Genomic DNA, 12,888 nt, shown 5'->3' with positions numbered 1-12,888 from the left:
CACTCCAGTGAGTCACCGGAAGGAACCACGGGACCCGTCATATAATCCCACTACAGCAAGTCCTTCTAAAGACTGTAGCCTTGGCCCTACTACAATACTTTCCACTCAGTGTCATTCGAAGCTTTTCATTCGAAAGGAGTCTTCCTTTCTTTCAGTGAAAATAATTTGAATATTTTAAATACATTTCCGTAAGTTAAATAATAGATTAAATTATTACTGCATGTGTTGGAAATCTTGATAGGTATTCTTTTCTTATTGTGTGGAGAGCAGGAACTGACTCAGACATGAACTCTGGTGCCCCCTATTTGACCACTTCCCCTTGGTGGGCAGACTTGGTGACCCTGAGAGGAAGAGGAAGCAGGAAAAGACCTGAGAGGCTGTGATCTTCTAGTTGGGGAGGAGGTCCCCTTCTGTCACAGACCTAAGGCAGGGGAATAAGATGAAAGAGGGAGGGAGGGGGGAAGAGAAGACACCAGTGATGGCATAACAATTGAGATGTAATTTGAATAAATTACTTAAATAATATTTTTAAAGAAAAGAAAGGAAAAAGACTGAAAAAAAAAACTGCCCTGCAGCTGGAGAGATGGATCAGCAGTTAGGAAGCTACTAACCTGCACTCCCTGTATACTCAGGCAATTAATTTTCTTCTTTTTCAAATCTCTGATGAGGTTTAAGACCAGATAGCTTAGTTTTACAATTAAACTTAGTTGTTTAGGGGTTAAGATGTTTTTAGGTCTAGATAAATGTTTTAAGTTGATAACAACAAGATATGATAGATATTGGCTTACCTTCAGAATTTTAGATGTACCAACATTGGAAAGATGTTTTCTTTAAGGCTGCCAAATACAAATAGCCAAAACACTATGAATGTAACATTTATATAATTCCTGATCGTTTCATGGTTCTTCTTGCTTTATGTAGTTTATTGTTTATATGTGTAATAATATAAATGTATATTTTAAAATATTTAATAAAAAAGAATTTAAAAAACCTGTCTGCTTCTGCAGAGGGCTCACGTCTAGTTCCTAACACTTATGTTGGGCATCTCAGCTTTAGGAGATCAAATACTCTGTTTTGACCTTCCTAAGCACCCACAAACCCATTCACATAATAATACATCGGCAGACACATATACACATAAATAAAATTAAAATATTTTAAAAGTAAATCCATTTTTTCCATTAAAATAGTTATATGGAAGTGTTTCTTTAAGTTCAGTGAAACTTTTTTCCCCTGGTAAAAATTGATTTTGTTCTTGTGCCTTTACAAGGTAAACTCTTTTTCTAGGATATTTTTCACTCAGTTCTAAGGGAAACTAGGTCATTCTCTTTCTTGTTTCCTAGGTGATGAGGTATGAAAGTTGTAAATCGTTGGCCGCTACAGTCAGAGTGTAACCGGTGTTTCTACTTTGTGGGCTCTTCTTTCTTCCACCCTTCACTTCCTCTTTTCTCCCACCCTTTCAAATACCTAACACTATGTAAGAGAAAAAATGGGATAAGGAGGAAAGGAAAGAGATCCCTGAATGAAGCCAGGGTTCAGAAAGGAGGTAGCATTATTCGTGAACTCCTTATGCTCATCAGGGACATCGAGTTCTTTGGTGCACATTTGATCTTCGCTGTCAGGATATCTAATTTCTTCTTGTTGTTTTTTTCTTTGGTGCATGACTACTTAACAAACTATGACCAATAGCAGCCAAGAACTCACCAACAGCCCATCATCCTTCTCGGGGCCCTGCATTTATAAACCCTCTGAAAAGTCCCCAGAACTTTAAACATCACACAATCATAGAAATTAGGGACAGCTGGAAAAGTCATGCCTACCTCAGCATGAGGCAAATCATAGTCAGCTACTGCAAAGCAGCCTTATATCTCCACACTTGTGAAAACAAAAACATGTTCTTATAATATTTCTGTTTTTTTAAAAGAAACCAAAATTCTCACTACATTTCTCCTTTCTGTTTTAAGCTATTAATAATGATGTGTATAGCAAGAAATTATAAATAGGGACATTTTCAATGAACTAAGCCCTTTTTGGGTCAGTGGCCAAGGTTTTCTGTTGACTTCTGCTGCTTAGTTCTAATCCTTATAAGTTTTGATGATAGCTGCAGCTTTTCATTTGCTGTGGAAATATAAGCAAATCTGTGTCCTCAACACAATAATTCTGATGTTGTACACATTCTTATAGTATATATGTGATTTAATCAAACAGCTCATGATTTTTGCTGTGGGGCCTCGAGCCAGGCCTCCAAGGCATTGAATATCTCTCTTGGACCTACACACATTGGTCCGATGGCAGCACTTGCCACATCTCCTGCACTGCCCTGGAAGCCTAGGTCTTCTTTCTAGTTTATATTCAGAAAAACTATTGTCCTGAGAGGTACCTTGTTTTCATTTTTGTTGAAAATGATTAAATTCTCCACAATTAAAGAACTAAGCGTTTTGAGATCTAAGACCTTTAGCAGCTTGGCCATATTCTCTTTGCAAATGTGCATACTGCTGACAATTGAAACACTAGGCCTTTATCAAAATATTGGAGACATCTAGATATAGCATGACCTATGATATTAGCATGCTACCTGTTAGAACCAATATCAGTCATATCCCTTATCCACTCATCCATAGATGCTGTCCTTGTTTTTAATGCTCTAATAACTTTTTTAATTGGGTATTTGCATTTTCATACTCCAATGTCTCTATGAACACTTGCCTTGGATCACGGGCTAATATGGCTTTGTTCACAGCTGAGACTAATCTTTGTAAAAAAAAAAAAAGTAGTGAGGGTTTCCCAAAAGCCATGTATAATCATTGTAATACTTTGATCCAAGCTCTTTAAGCCATTAAAAAAAAAAAAGAATATATAAAGAAGAAAAAAAAAAACAGAAAATCCCCTCTGGAAGCAAAGTGGGAGATATCCCAGCAGTAGCAGCCACAATTTTTTTTGTTTTTGCTGCAGTCTTGAAACAAAGTATCCATTCCTTTTTCCTCTGCCATTTCCTCCACCGCATATGGAGTCAAACTTCCAATTTTGTCTAGCCCCACATCTGGGTGCCACTTGTAGCTGGTTTGTTACTACTTTGTGGTTCTTTATTCGACTCTTCTCCACACCTTTCTTCCACCTTTCAACTCCTTAACACTTACTAAGAGCAGGGGAAAGGATAGAGAGGAAAGAAAAGAGATTCCCCAAATAAAGTCAGGAGTCAGAAATGGGGTGATGTCATCGCTAGACTACTTCCTGCTGATTATGGGCACCAAGCTTTGGGGACAAGTTTCATATTCACCAGCAGAATATCTAATTTCTTCTTCTCCTCCTCCTCCTCCTCCTGCTCCTCCTCCTCCTCCTTCTTTCTTCTTTGCACACAACTACCTAATGAAGTGCAACTAACAGCAACCAGCAACAACCAACACTAACCAACGACCAATTACCTCTCTTGTGCCCCTAGAATTTTATATATCCTCTGAAAAGTCCACAGAATTCCAAACATTACTTAATTGCAGAAACTATCTACAGCTGACAAAATCATGCCCCTGCTAAAGCACAAGGCAAATCATAATCAGCTTCTGCAAGTCAGTCTCGTATCCCCACACCTAGAATTAAAACAAAATTTTTTTCTTCTAATAGTCTGTGGGTTTTTTTTTTAAGAAACCAAAATCCAAAGTCCTTGCTACAGTGCTATGATAGTGTATATAGACAAGATTCACAAAGAGGAAAAGGAGAGATTAACAACAGAAAAAAAAAAGGCAATATGTGAATCCAGCACTTGGTATGAAACATGGCCTATACCCAGTTGCAATCTGGCCAATTTCATTTTTAGAAATATATAAAAAATTTGTATTTTCATGAATTCTGTAATCTCTCTTCTTTGGCTCTTTTTGTTCCCACAAAAATTATTCTTTTTTTTTTTTTTGAGTTTCAAGTTATGTACAAAGTATTTTTTATCTTATTCACTCCCTCCTCCACTCTTTGAAGATCAAACTCTACTTCCCTACCCAAACACTTTTGAATCCTCTTTTTTTTAAACCTTCAAAACCACTTTCTGTTATTAAATATTATTGGATGTGTGATCTTCCTCTGGAGCGTGGTCAGCTTATCATGGGATTCACCCCTAGAGAAAACTAGCTTTGCCTCTCCCAGCAAGTAACAACTGCCAATAGTTCCTCAACTAGACCTCTTATCCTTCCCTATGCTAGGGTTTGGTCTTGTCGTTGTCACAGTGGCTGTGGGTTCATTCATAGGTGCACCTGACCTGGTATATCCAGATGTCTCCAGGTAGCCATATCGTACCCCTGGCTCTTACATTCTTTCTTCCCCTCTTCTGCGATGTTCTTTCAGCCTGGAGAGAGGGTGCAGTATATATTTTCCATTTGGGGCTGAGCATTCTCCAGACTCTTCTTCTCTGTACTTTGTCTAGTTGTGAGTTACTGTGTTAAATCAACATCTACTGCAAGGAGAAGGTCCCCAGATGAGGGTTTTCAGTGATGCATTGATCTATGGGTGTCATGATACTATTGTAGTCCTTAGAAGCCAGTTTAATACTAAGTCCATTTAACAGTATAATAATAGTGGGTTCCACCCAAAGTCCTATGACCTGTTTAGCCGTAGATTCTTAGCACAATAGTGATGTCAGCTATGGGTTTCACCTTGAGGACCATGACTTAAGTCCAAGCAAAGAGTGACTGGCTATTCTCTTGACGTTTGTGCTACTATTATGTCAGTGGGCGTGCCTTGCCAGGCCAATCATTGTTGTAGTTCTCAGGATGAGCATGACTGATGAGTATGTTTCTCCTCTGGTAGCTTACACAACACTTCCAGCACTATGAAAGCTGGACAGTAGAAATGAAGCTTCCAAATCAGTACCACCTTGATTTCTCCATGTTTAATGGCTCAAGTGTGTGTTTTCTTCAGCAGTGAGGTCTTAATGTCAAACTCTGGCTACTAACCAAGAACGACGATGATAGCCCATAATGTTTGGGACCTATGTAATCTCACTGGCCAACAGTTCCAAAAGAACGAGCCTATTCCTGGCAGTAGATGTTTCTCTCACATGGGGATATTAACTTTGAATCTTCTGATTCATGTGTCTCATTTGAAATACCCATAGAGGTCAGAAAGTTATTAGGAGCCAAGGGGAGTTTCTTTCAAAAAAAATAGTTATAATACACTGGCATAAACGGTATTGGTGAATAATGAAATAGGAAGGGTTAAAATGGGCTTAGTGAACTAAGGGAGGGGAGAGAAGGGAGTATTGGAATGGGTAAATGAGCCTGAAGACCTTTTGAAAAAGACAAATGAAAATCTACTACTGTAAAAGCAGGTGCATACATGCGCCATGTGTATGCATCTATATTATAAGTACACACATATAAAAACAAATATTTTGTAAATTTTAAAAATTTACTCTATTATTTTATTTTGTGTGTATGTGTGAGAGCCTGAGTGCACGAAATAGATGCTACAAGCCTGCTGGTAACACAAAGGCCAGAAGAGGGAGAAAACCACCCTGGAAATAAAATTACAGGAGTGTGTGAACCATCTCTTCTGGGTGCTAGGAGTTGAGCTTTGGTCATCTACAAGAGCAATATGTGTTCTTAACCACCAAACATATCTCCTTTCTCTCCTTTGTTACTATAATGTTTTATACTGACTTTTGGTTACTCCAAAATATGGATAGTTTCTGAACATATTATAAAAACAAACCATTTCCTATTGCATATATTTTTATTTTAATTATTTTGTGTTCGCATTCTTTTATGAGATCAAAAGGTATTCCACTTATTCTCTGGCTTAATTATTTCATTTGTCAAACTAAAGGGGTTAAAACAAAGTATGATGGAGCACACCTGTAATCTCAGTACTCAGGAGGCTTGGGCAAGGGCACTGTGAATTCCAAGCCAAGCTGAACTACATAGTAAGACATTGTATCAACAGCAGCAACAGCAGCAACACTGAAAATAAGTAAAGGAGTTAGACATTGTTTATAGGTCCTAACTTAGCACTGGGGATCAACTGGAGAGATTTTTTTTCATGTGTGCAGACTCCGGTCTAAAGACTGGGTTTTTCTTTGCCAAGTACTAAGGTTTACTATTGCATGCTCCAACTTGCAGAGTTTTGTGACTCACAAGGCTTCACTGAGAGCCACCATAGCAGCAACTGTTGCTTCAAAATTGGATTGTGGCTGGATGTAAGTCAAGAGAAGAAGTGTGGTCAGCCTTCAATAGAGCCCAGGGTTCAATCCCTAGCCAAAGAGAAAAAGAAATTGAATTGAAGCAATTTAATAACATTTATGATCTAATTTATCTTTATTTCAATGAGACAAGTAAGTTAAATAGCAGATTCATTTTTTAAAATATTTTACTTATTTGTTGACAGTTTCGCTTATGTACGTAATATGCTGTGAACATATTCACCACGCCTTACCACATCCTACCCCTCCGTCTCCTGACTAATCAGTTCTACCCTAGAAGTTTCCCTCCTACGTTCATGCCTTCTAAAACTCCTTTATCATGAACACTAAAAGTCAAAACAATACTTGAAGCAAAGAAACATTCTAAGCAGCATGTAAACAATACCAAGGAAGGGAAAAATATTTGTAGTCTTTGAAGAAAATCTTACCGTACCAAAAAAAAAAAAAAGGAGTATGTTACGGAAATAATACTGAGCAGTCATGTATAAAGAGTTCAAGGATTGTTTGCAAGTGTCTGGTTAATTTTATAAAACAACCCTAAAACCAAGATAAAAGGTTTTTCCAACAGAGCCTTCCAGAACCCCAGCCTAGAAAGTACCCTGCGAAGCATCAAGGAGCCATGGATTTCTCCTGCTTCCCAAGAGGGAAACAAACAAATAAATAAACAAAAACTAAAGCCAAACCAAATAAACAAAAACAGAAGAGACAGGTCTGCCTCCATGTCTCACACAAATCCTAATGATGATCTAAAACTTTCTACTGCCAATTCTTTTCCCTCATCAGTTGAGCCAAATATTAATAGAGCCTTCTTCACCATGGGGAAAAAACAATTCAAGCTTCAAAGCAAAAGAGAAATATTTTACTTCTGAATATGTAGTGATGGAACACATCCAAACATAAAGTGCTGAAATGATAAATATGCAAGAGATAGACTTCAAAGACAGTTTTCAAATGCACAGGAGCCGTTGTCTAGCAAAGGACACAACTCAGTCTACAGAATTCAGTCTATCCCGCTTGGTGCTGTGACTTACAACATGCTACGCAGCCTCAACTTCCATATTTTAAGAAATGAAGTGAACAGTACCAGAAAAAGTTGTAAGAGTTAGTGAGACTTGCCTCTACATAGACAAATCGTGGTATGTAGAACAGAATACTAAAGAGAAGGAAATGACCTAGTGTTGTCTTTCTCAGCAGTAAATTTCAGAATACATATTTTGAACCACCGTTTGACAATTTTTTAATAGAGGTTTCTAAAAAATACATTTTTAAAGTTTATTTGAGCATCAGGAAGCACAGGCACCAGGAACTAAGCTACTGGTGATCTAAGTAGTTATGCTAACCTGTTTGTCTCTTTTCCATCTAGCTGCATGGCTACAGGACACACTTTGAAAACCATATTCAACATCTTGCCCACTGAAAGAGCCTTACAAACAGCAGGTAAAGGCAAAAAAAGCAGCAGAGAACGATCCACCCCAAATTCAACTATACAGAACGTCCTCCCACCACCCCCTCTCTCTCGTGTGTGTGTGTGTGTGTGTGTGTGTGTGTGTGTGTGTGTGTGTGTGTGTGTATAAGTGTGTGTGTCCTCCCAGAAAGGTATATCTTATACCTCTGTCCTGAGGAAGAGAAAAAGAGGAAGGGAAGGAGGGAGGGAGGGAAAGAGAAAGACAGAGACAGAGACAGAGACAGAGACAGAGACAGAGGAGCAGGGGTTTCAGGACCCATGACCACAGCAACACAGCCCATCTCCAGTATAAATGGTTTTGAAACCACTGCCTTTCCATTTTTATGAGTTCATAATTCTTGCTTCTTTTTGGTGTTTGAAAATTAAGTGCAGATGTTCTGGTTATCTGCCGGTATGTCAGCAATTATGTCAAGAAATAGTGGCTAAAAAAGAACAATCATTCCTTCTTTTTTTCTTAGTTTCTGTGGACCAGGAAATCAGGAAATTTTGGGGTTAGAGTATCAGTCTCTCATATGGTCACAGGCTGATGCTGGCTGGACCTGGCTTGGGAGCCTACCTAGGTAGTTTCTAAACACAGTCACAGGTTGCTGTGTGGCATGTCTGCACTGTGTAGCTTAAACTTCCTGGATTCATGGTCCTAAGAGAGCTTAAACTCGTCATAGAATACAGAGAACATTAATTGTTCCTACACTCTGACTATGCAACAAACGTCTCCAAGTGGCTTCTAATGATGAAATTGCTGTTTTGTTCATAACTGATTTCATATCGTGTGATCTTTACTTCAAACAGAGCCGACCAAAATCTTAGCTAAAGTCTCGCATCTTGGCCTTAGAAACTTCCCTTTAAGGTGGATGCATACACAGATGGCATATTAGTGTGAGATCTGGCCGAGAACTCAGAACCATAAACTCGAGTCCACATACCAGCCTTTTCAAGGTCCTTCCATGCTTCCTGGCAACATAGTAATATGGTGTGTCTGGTGTCTAAGAACCAGTGTCCTACAAACAGAGAAGTTAGTGTTGGTTTTTTTCCAGTGTTAGAAATAATGTTGCTTCCTGATAGTATATAACATGTGCAAGGAAAAGGAATAAAGCCTTACTTCTTGAGGACAGGGCAGTAAGCTACTAGCAGAATGTGGCATTGGGAATATTGGTGAGGACATCTTTTTTAAAATTACAGTTTTTAAAGCCTTGTGGAATTGAAATTTTTCATCAGGAATTCTTGAGGCTGCATGTGCTTCAAATTCCTGTGTACTTGACAGGCAGTGGGCAGTACATGCAATTTTTCCACTGCAAACTCATGAGGAAACTCAAAAAACAGCACTAACCATCAAATTAAATGTCAGGTAAGGTTAGTAGAATTACAAAGGAGTGAGAAAGAGACAGATAACACTAATGTAGTTTGATAAAGCCTCAATGAATTATGTTATTTATTATTTACTCCAAAATTGTTATATAGATATAGATATGTCAATTGGGCTAACAGTGTTCCCCCAAAAAACTATAGAATTATAGATTATCTAATAAAAACCTGGCATGATAACCCTTTGTTTGAGTTCTTGATCAAAGTACTATAAGTGACTCTCCACAACAATACAGGATAGTGATGCTATTTATGCTGCCCTTATTACCTTTCAGAGGTGGGAGGTGAGTCTCTATTGCTGAAGACACCACACACACACACCACATACGCACACACTTTGGACATAAGACTCTGAAGAGTTGAGCAGAATCTAATATAACCTGGAAGCCTTAAAATTATTATTATTTTAAGCATTAAAATTATTATTCTTCCTGCAGTCTAGCTTTCATAGTATCAGAAGGTTCTGTGCAAGCAACCAAGAAAGAGAAACACTCAATAGCGCTGCCCACCTCTGTTACCTATGACCCACAACAGTGATGAGCAAAGCAAGCTACATCTAAGGGAGCAAGATTGGCGTTTAGATCTGGACTGTAGCCAACAACTATCTAGTTGGACTTAAGGCATAGTCAACAAGAGAGAAATCATACCCAGCACTAGAAACTGAGACAACTTCCCACGGCTAATGAAGTCATGGATATTATAGGAGACCCCATTACCACCACTTCTGTCACTAGGCCAGCATAATTTCTAACTGCATTCTAAAGCTTATCCTTTCACCCACAGGGAGGTATAGCTTCCTCCTACATCATAGAAGTTCCTCTTTGCAGGAGAAAGAAACCATTACAGAAAATTGCAACTGGTCATAATGCTGAGATCAACTGATTACAGGTAGCCTAGCCCTGGTGGATACGTCAACAACACAACTCCTGACCATATGGCTCAGAGGACTTCATGAAAGACTGGGCATAAAGGTTGTAAGAGGCAGAGGACCAGGAAGTCTGCTGTGAGGTTGTGTCCCCTAAAAATGACAGGAAGCTATATCTACTGTAACTCAACCATATGGGTGCCTAAACAAGACCTGAACAATAACAATATCAGTAGATATGCCAATGTGAAGGGAGAAATCTCACCCATGGATCCCACCCATGGATCCCACCCCTGGAAAAAAAAAAGCATGTCAGGAAACTAGTGAGTGCTGAGAGAGGGAGAATTAATCTCTCCTAGGGGTAAGATCTGTAACTGGCTTTCCAACACAAAATGGTCAGCTTTGAAATTATTTAAAGATGCAGACTATACCAGAGTCAGAAAGTTCTATTTATATATGCCCATAAATATATGTGTGTAAGTGTGTGTGCAATAATAAAGAAAAAGGAATACCTTAACATTAAAATTGTTGTTTGTTAAGAAATTCTCTTAACCACAAAAGCAGAATAAACTTAGTACAATTTTCCCCCAAAGAAACTGTGTTTAAACCTCATTTTATAGTATTGTATAGTATATTTTAGATCAATTGTTCTAGTTCAATTCAAAAATAACAGAATCATTAAATTTTAAAATGTTGAAATATTTCATATAATTAGCTCCCCCTGGCTTTATCCACATACAAAGCTCAGTGTGATTGACAGTTCTCCCACTTAATTTGTCTCAAAGAACTTATTTAAAGTGAATCAGATAAGTTTTGCTCTCTAGAGGACAAGAAGCTGTGCGCTTCTAAACACGAAAAACATTTTCACAGCTTTTACTCAACATATTTCTAACATATTTTAAATAAAGTAATTATTAGTAATCTGCATGAGTTTCCTGGTCCCTGAGTGATTTCTCAGTATCTCTGACTTTATTGTGTAACAGTTAAAGAAATAAACTGGTGGATAAAAATGCTTGCTGTGCAAAGCCTAAACAAGATAACAGCACCTGCGTTCTCTTTGTCTGAACTCTGTTCACCAAGTGTCCAGCCACCACACTTAATCCCGCTGTGGATCCTCATTGGGAGGTAAACATTCCGCTTGACTCTTATTTTGACAAAATGCGCCTGTATTCAGAGCTTCAGTTAACCCACTCCAGCCTTTTTCAGAATTATTTCTGCACTCTAATAAACTATGAGTAATAAATATATCCACTTTCCTAAAACCTATTTCCTCCTTTGCTCATTACTTTATTCTCAAAAACAGGGGAAAAGCCGACCTAATATTTTTCATATTCATGTCAGCTATGTCTGCAAGGCTATAACATGATGTGATTTTATTTCAAGGTTTTGTTTTTTTTTTCCCCTTTTTGGAATGTGGAACATTAGGTTATGCCTCGGTTTTGTCCAGATTTAAACACCCTTCTCTGTTTTATATGTCGTGCAGGACCCGCAGAGTCTGAGAATGTGACAGAGGAGCCCTTCCATGTCTAGGAATGTAACACAGAACATATTATATCTATTTTTAAATCTTCAGAATTCTCGTAGTAGCTGAAAGCTGGAAACCGCACTTAAATTATCTCACTGTTGGACATCACCTAAAAACGATTATCCTCTCCCGCATGACGTTTTCTTGGACACTGCTCCTAGAACACTGTCATAGACCACGGTCACCTCCACATTCGCTCCCCAACCGCTCCCAGCCACACCATCTGACTAAATGATAGCCTAGTAGCAGGAAGGAAGCAGAATGGTTTTGTTAATGTTTTTAAAGTTTATTTCATGAGATTATAATATAATTACATAATTTTTCCCTTCTGTTTCCTCCCTCTCAGTCCCTACCATATCACCTCTTGCCCTCTTTAAAATCCAGGGCTTCTTTTTTTTTTTTTAAATTGTTGTTGCATATGTTCATATACTCGTGTGTGTGTGTGTGTGTGTGTGTGTGTGTGTGTGTGTGTGTGTGGTGTCTTCCTAAATACATAAGTATAAACTACACAAATAACTACAATATTATTTGTATTTCCATGGCTGATCTGGTATTGGATAAACAATTAGTGTGCTTTTCTGTTCAGAAGACTATTTCTCCATCTCTCAGTATTCCTTGGTTGCCTGTTTCTTTGCCTAGATTGAGGCCTCCTGGGCTTTTTCTTGTCCACTTTAGAATATCTTTTATTGCTGCCCTTGTTCACTTCATGCTTAAGCAGTCGTGTTGGTGAGACTTAATGCGTGTAGCTTCTCACATTCCTAAGACACAATCTCCCAGCAAACTCCCTTATCTTCTGGTTTTTATAACCTTTCTGTCTCCCTTTCACAATGATCCCTCAGCCTCAGGTGTGGTGGTTGTATTGTATTGTAGATGTGTCCTTTGGGACTAGATGCCACAAATCTGAATTTTATTTGCTTGTGGTTTCCTATAGTGGTCTCTGCAGCAAAGAAGTTTCCTTAATGAGAAGTGGGGACTACACTTTAACTAGTGGGTATGATAACAGATATTTAGGGTGTAGTTAGGGATGGTGATGGGATAGTAAAGAGGCAGTTGTGGGTTCTCCTCCAAGATCCATTGCTTCCCTAGCCGTGGGTAGTTGGCTAGGTTTTCAGTATCAGGCACAATTTTGCTCTTGTTGAGCTGGTTTTAAGTCCAATTAGAGAGCAGTTGGTTACTGCCAAGGTATGTACGCCACTAAAGCATTTTTTAGAGTTATCACACCATACTGATAATTATTGTGGATCAATCATAGCTCTATAGGACCGGTGGTTGCTTTCCTCCTATGCAAGCTTGAGCGCTGACTTCTGGTACCATGAAAGCTAGTCTTCAAGGAGAGGCTTTCAGGTCTGTTCCAGATAGCTCAAGGAGCCCTGGGCCCTTGTATGACATGCATAGTGTTTCAGCAGTAGGGATTTACACTCCAGCTGTGGGAAACAACCAAGGGAAATAGCAATAGCCGATAATGTTTTGGGAGTTTCATGGACAGCCTT

This window comes from Acomys minous (genome assembly GCF_964271855.1).
Source record: "Acomys minous genome assembly, chromosome: 13".
In the NCBI taxonomy this organism is placed as follows: domain Eukaryota; kingdom Metazoa; phylum Chordata; class Mammalia; order Rodentia; family Muridae; genus Acomys; species Acomys minous.
Note: the sequence above shows the minus strand (reverse complement) of the source record.